Here is a 6,433-nt window from a genome sequence, read left to right as displayed (position 1 = left end):
CACATTCCAGTCAACGGAGCTAATTTGAATAACTTAATTCCTAGGAGGGTAAGCAAAGATTTAACTATAAGAATATAATGTCACTTCTGATTTTCCCCCTTCAAAGTGGATAGTTGGTTATCCAGATGAGTCACTTTGTCACACTGAATTGCCTAATGGAACAGACCAATGCCTCTAATTTGGAAAATTCTGATTCCTCTTTAAAACCAGTTGTGACATAAGCCCATTTACAATATAAGTAAGTGGCTGCCAGTTACCAATGTGTTTATCCCTGATAGAGCAAAAATGGAACAAGAGGAGGTCAAAAGAGTTGCCAAACGTTAAGAGGGAGGATCTCTTTTTGAAGATCTTGCCAGCGGGGCAAGGTATTGCTACAATAGGTTGTTGGAAGCAAATTATAAATTATAACAACCTCACTGACAGACCTGCAGCCTCTGATATAATGGAGATGCAATATTGCATGGTATTAATCCTTTGGTACCTTCATCTGATTCTCTTTAATGACATTTCATGCTTAATAATGCTATAATGGTATTTTGGATAGACAGCTCCGTAAACAGAATGCCATGTGAGCATATGTTGGGTGCACTCATGCATAGTAAATGGGAAGAGAGAAGACTTAATTGTATGTGTGGGAGATAATGTCAAAATACTTTTACAAGTGAGGCTACCTTTTATTACACACGTGGTAGGAGATGATGTCTGTATTAAGTTAGTAACTTAAGGTCAAATTTGACAGATCAGCATTACATTCATAGTGCTTTTTGTGAGATAAAATTCAAATAATCACTTTGGAAAATTAAAGGAATGAGATGATCCATATATTTAACTCTTACTAATTTTCCATTTGGGAAATTGATGAGTACAGTACCAATTATTCAACTGGACCACCAGCTATTGGACTGTTCTATAAATCTTGTAGCTTTTGACTATTTCCTGTCCCCCAAAGTTCATGTCTATCTCACATACAGAAGACTTTCATCTTATCCCAAGGTCCCCAAAATTCTCAGCACATTAAGCATCAACTATAAATTCAAAATATCATTTATATTTTATCCCATCAGAAGTCTCAAATATTGTATAAGTTAAGTATCCATGAGACCCAAAGAAAAATTCATTCTAGGGCACAAGTCCCCACATTCTGTGGACCTGTAAAACTTAAGAAACAAGTTACTGGCTCCCAAAATATAATGGTGAGACAGGCATAGAAAAATAGTTATAGTCATTCTGGTTCTAAAAGGAAAATAAAATAAAAGAGAAAAAAGGAAGTCACCTTTACCAAGTAATTTGGAAATCCAGCCAGATGAATTCCATTTGTTCTCAAGTCCTGGAAATAATCCTCTTTGACTCATGGTTCCACCTTCTGGGCTCCCAGCACTGTCCCTGGGATTTGCAAATCTGCCCTCAGAGTCATCTTTCTTTTTCAGGAAATATAGCTCGTGTGTGTTGACAGCTGCATAGTTTTATCAGTCTGTTCCTGCTGGGAGAATTCTGGAAGTTTCTGATTTTGAACTCTTCTAACCCCTGTCAGTCCAAGTTGGCAGTGGTGGTTCTACATAAAATTCTGAAGAACCATGTGGGTTTCCTATGTATGTTATTGGGGATTCACTTCATTAAGCAAGAAACTTACATGTAGACCTTTCCTAGAAGATCTCTTCTCTATTTTTGGTTTTTACTAAAATGGTGGAGGTAACATACCCTCTTTGGTATGGTTGGTTGGATCTGTGAATTATACTCTCAATCTCCTCAAAGACTCTTTGCATGACTAAATACTCTGACCTTTTCATCTTTCTAAGATGTTAGCAAAAATGTCATATAGCCACACCTTGTCTTTTGTCTAGAGTGCTTTTCTGACAGAATAGCTCTTAATTTTAGCATCTTTTGCCATCTGGATAGGCATCCAATCCTAGTTCCTTTTTGTTTAATAGCTCTTCCTTTAATTTATTCACTGCTATCCTCTGTTTTACTATAAGTGGTAAAATAATAAACCAGACCACATCTTTAACATTTTTCTTGGTTTTGTTTTATTTTGCTCTGTTTTAAATGGAGGTACTGGGGATTGAACCCAGGACCTCGTGCATGCTGAGCATCTAACACTTTACTTGGATATCCTCTCAGGCAAATGCCTAATTTCATCATTAACAAGTTCTGCTCTCCATGTAACTTTAGGACACAATCCCACTAGGCTTACTGCCACTATGTAAAAAGAATTTCCTCTTCTTCACTTTCCAGTAGCATTTTCCTCGTGTCCTTCTGAGCTTTCAACAGCTGGGACTTAAAGGCTCATATTTCTATTCACAGTTTGTGCACAATAATTTAGGAATTCTCTGAGGTGGCTTATGATTTTCTACCTTGTTTCTCACTTCCTCTGAGCCCTCACTAGCAGAATCGTTAACATCCACACTTCCATTAACAGTCTGTTCAGGGTGATGCAGACACTTTCTGTCATGCTTCTCAAAATTCTCCCAATCTCTGCCCGATGCCCAATTCCCAAGCCACTTTGTCAGTTTTAGGTATTTATTACAGAAGCATTCCACTTCCAGGTACCAACACATTTATAAATTTTCTCTTGCCGCTGTAACACATTTTCATAAAAGTCGTGTTTTAAAATAACACAAAAAGTCAGATGTCTAAAATGGGTTTTATCTCACCAGGATAAAAAATCAAGATGTCAAGAGAGCGCCATTCCTTTCTGGACGCTTGAGGGGAGAAGCCATTACTTTGCCTTTTCAGCTTCTAGAGGCCACTGACATTCCTTGGCTCATGGCCCCCTTTCCTCACCATCTTCAAAGCCAGCAACACTGCAGTCTCTAATCCTTTTGCAGTCCTCATAATTTTGACTAACTACAGCTGGTAATGTTTCTCCACTTTTAAGAATTTATCTAATTAGTTTGGACCCACCTGGATAACTCACAATAATTTCCCCATCCCAGGGTCCTTAATCTTAATTACACCTGCAAAGTCCCTTTTGCCAGATAATGTAATGTATTTATAGGTTCCAGGGATTATAGATTTTTTTTTCCTTTTTGGGGTAGGAAAGGAGAGGGGGGCATTATAGAACTCATCTTGCCACACAGTGAGTTCGAGGTTAATCAGATAAGTGGAGAAACTATTCTGTTCATGATGAGTTGGGTAAAAAAGAAAGTTGAGGATTTTCTTATTTAGTGAGTTAAGAAATAAGGCAAATCTAAAAAGGTCTCAATTTAAGGAGTGATTAACTTATTTATTATAGCTTTTATATTTGAGTTTATTCTTTATTTAACTTTCAAAAGACTACTATGGTTGAATATTAAAACAAAAGCAATAGTAAGCAGTGAGCATATTAGGATTCTAGCCCTTCCTTCATTCACTATAGCAATGAGTGTTATTCACTGGCCCCACTAAGAGATCTGGCACTGAGCACACCATGTTCGTCATCCTCATGTGCTTCTCCATTGAAATGGGACCATCTTTCCTAATTTGGATCAAAGTCCCCTAGTTCTGTCTGGTCCATTTCATCAGTCTCTTCTACTTCCTTTGTCTCAGATAGCACTTTTTCCAGCAAAGAGGGTCTATCAGGGGAGAGAAAGCCATTCTCAGGAAAGCCTACCTTACATTCGATGACGAGGTGACCCTTTTCATATGGTCTCCAATAAATGGACATGTCTTCATTTAGCACACACTGGCTATCTCCACGCTTGACAATCTGGATGAGAAGTGATGACTATGGTTGGGTTGTCCAGAGTAGATATTGGCTTTTAGTAGCCACACAATGTCTCAATGAGCTATATGTCCATACACATGTTATAGTCTTCTCCTGGTCAAGTGAAAACAGCATACTCCTTCTGACCCAAAACAATGGTAATATTTTCTGGCTGTGGTCCTGTTTCTTGGTCTTCTTCACCGTGGAATGTTATTGTCTGGCTATTTTTCATGCTTTTGTCTATACAAACCTCTAGAATTTTAGATATGCATCAATTCTCTACTGTGGTATTTCCCACAGTCAATTATTTCAGATACCTTAAAGGATTGAATAAAGTGTTTAGGCCGACTTTGAAAAGCTATATCCAAAGGAAAAATAAATCTGAAATGCATCTTTTATCCAGTCTATCCCCCATGAGTAGATTTAAGAGAGCGGTAGAGTTCAGAAGTCAATTACAAAAAAGATGGTATATCTTTATATAAACTCAAGCTAACAAAAGTAAGATTAATCATTTAGGAAATTGGCAAAAAAAAATGAGATTTATTCAAAAGCTGAAAGGAATGTATGCACAGCAAAAATCAAAGTTATTTCATGAAAATCTCTGGATATGTAAATGAGTTTTTAAGTATTGGAAGAAACAGCTTTAATATAAACAAAACAAAGTCATACTCCAAGCAGTTACTGTGATTGGCTTCCCAAAGTCCATTTCCAGGCCCCCTTGTTTTGTCCCTCTGCTGCCTTTAACTATAGAGGTTTGAAATCTAAAACTCTGTCTTTCTAGTCTACCTTACAACTCTGTGTAGCTAGGGCATCCAGTTTGAGCATATAAGAAAAGGTTTAAGTCATCTAAGATTTAAATGGATAATACTTTGCTTTCTTGACTACAACCTTGTCATCACCCCCTTCTTCCTGTCTTAGATGGGGAAAGGATGCTTAGAACTGAGGAAGTCACCTTGTTACCATAATGTTACAGTAAGGAGTTGTAGAGATGAAGGTCATGGTACCATGAAGCTGACAGAATCTGCCTATCATTTAAACCACTATAAACCAAATCTTCTTTGAGTCTAATCTTACCATGTTGATAATAAAGTCAGTGAAAGATTTATAGTAATTTTCATTTTATGAAAATATTTAGGGAAGTTAAAGAATATTGTAGATCTGAATTGGGGGTGGGGAGGGGCAACTGATTCCTAATCATTGAATACATAGAATCCTTGAATATCATTCTTATATTCTGATGCAGGACTTCCGTCAAATACAGGCAGCTGAGCCGAGTAAGGGATCGGGGGCAAGCCCAACTCATGCTATTGGGAGAAGATATAATTACCCCCATCACAGTGAATAGAAAAAGCAAAAAAGGAAAGGAGAAAAAAAAAAATGTTGTAATCTGATAGTAGAAGGCAGAGTCTTAGGAAATAATGATCCTAGAGCAAAAGAATTATTTTTCTCTAAGTTTCATCAAGCATGTTTGAATTGTATTCTGTCAGTTTTACAGATTTATAATTTTTTTAAATGAAACTTTAACAACCATCCTTTTATCGAGGACGTCAAATTCATAGAATGTTGAAAGCCGTCTTATTTTCACAGGCACCTGGTCTGCAGTCTGAAAGTGTCAGCAGCCTGCTTGGCTTTAACAGGGTCTGATTTGTGTCAAGTTGACTACAAGAGAAATAGCAGAGACAAGGAGAAATGCCAGGTTTAACATTCTTTATCTGAGAAAAATATGAACAATAAAACTGTATATTCTACAAAATAAGCTGCTTCCCGCTTGTGGCAGCTGGTAAGTCTGAAACTATCTTCCTGATGACTCAGGTGCTGCACTCAAGTGTCCTCCAGCTACTTTGCATGCCACTGAGGGCATAATTGACAGTATTCTAGTTTAAAGGGAAGAAAGAGATTCTGGTTATATTGGACCATTAATTTGTTAAATGGCTGTGAACAGCTCCCGCCCCTCCTTAAGAACCATCACCACTAAAACTCTACTGCCTCTATTTGGGTGTTTGATTTGGGCAATTCCACGTGCTCCGTAAGAAATAATTTAGTATGTCTGTGAGATGGATGACAGGCTTTGGCTCTTTTCTCCTGGGAGATTTAACCTGGAAATTCTTTTTAATGCTAATGACAGTTATTCATGTCAAGGCTGGCATATTGATGGAGGAATACACTCCTAAATCTGTTTTTACAGTTTGTGTATACTTTGAAGGATTTTACCGCCGTATGGCCCTTCAAGATTTGTTGTCAGGCGACCCACTGTGGTTACAAAGTAACATGTATATTGTTCTTGCAGGGACTCTATACCGCTCTTCTGGGGAAGAAATCTACACTAAAGATGCTAACCGCTGGAGGAAAGGTAAGAGATGTAACTTATGTGGTAAGACTCACTTATCTTTACATGCCTGATGTAACAGCAATCTGGCAGGACATGGCTGGTCACTGGATGAGTGATGTATCCATGTTTCCTTATTACGTGTCTACAAAGGGGTGAAAGAAATAAAAGAAGACTGGTGCTAGGAACTATTGCTCTTGGGGATGAAAATTTGACTAGGGACCAGCATAGAGCTTGCTGGTTAGGAGACTGGACTGACAGAGTTCAAGTTCTATCCATGCCTTCTTCTAACGGCATCATCTTAGTGAAGTTATTTAATATCTCTTTGCTTCGGTCCCTCATATATAAAGTCAGTAAATTTATTATGGATTTTCCAGATGGGCCCAATACAATCACAAATAATAATGTATCTAATTTGAATTAAA

General features: G+C 37.7%; 1 pseudogene; it reads right to left on the bottom strand.

Moving 5' to 3' along the window:
- Window positions 1-3,342: 3,342 nt before the first annotated feature.
- LOC105076126 (dnaJ homolog subfamily A member 1 pseudogene) lies at window positions 3,343-3,938 on the bottom strand (annotated as a pseudogene).
- Between the last annotated feature and the right edge of the window lie 2,495 nt (window positions 3,939-6,433).

Source organism: Camelus bactrianus, chromosome 5, assembly GCF_048773025.1.
Source record: "Camelus bactrianus isolate YW-2024 breed Bactrian camel chromosome 5, ASM4877302v1, whole genome shotgun sequence".
Lineage (NCBI taxonomy): Eukaryota > Metazoa > Chordata > Mammalia > Artiodactyla > Camelidae > Camelus > Camelus bactrianus.
The sequence above is the reverse complement of the archived record's forward strand: the minus strand, read 5'-3'. Positions and strand labels throughout refer to the sequence as shown.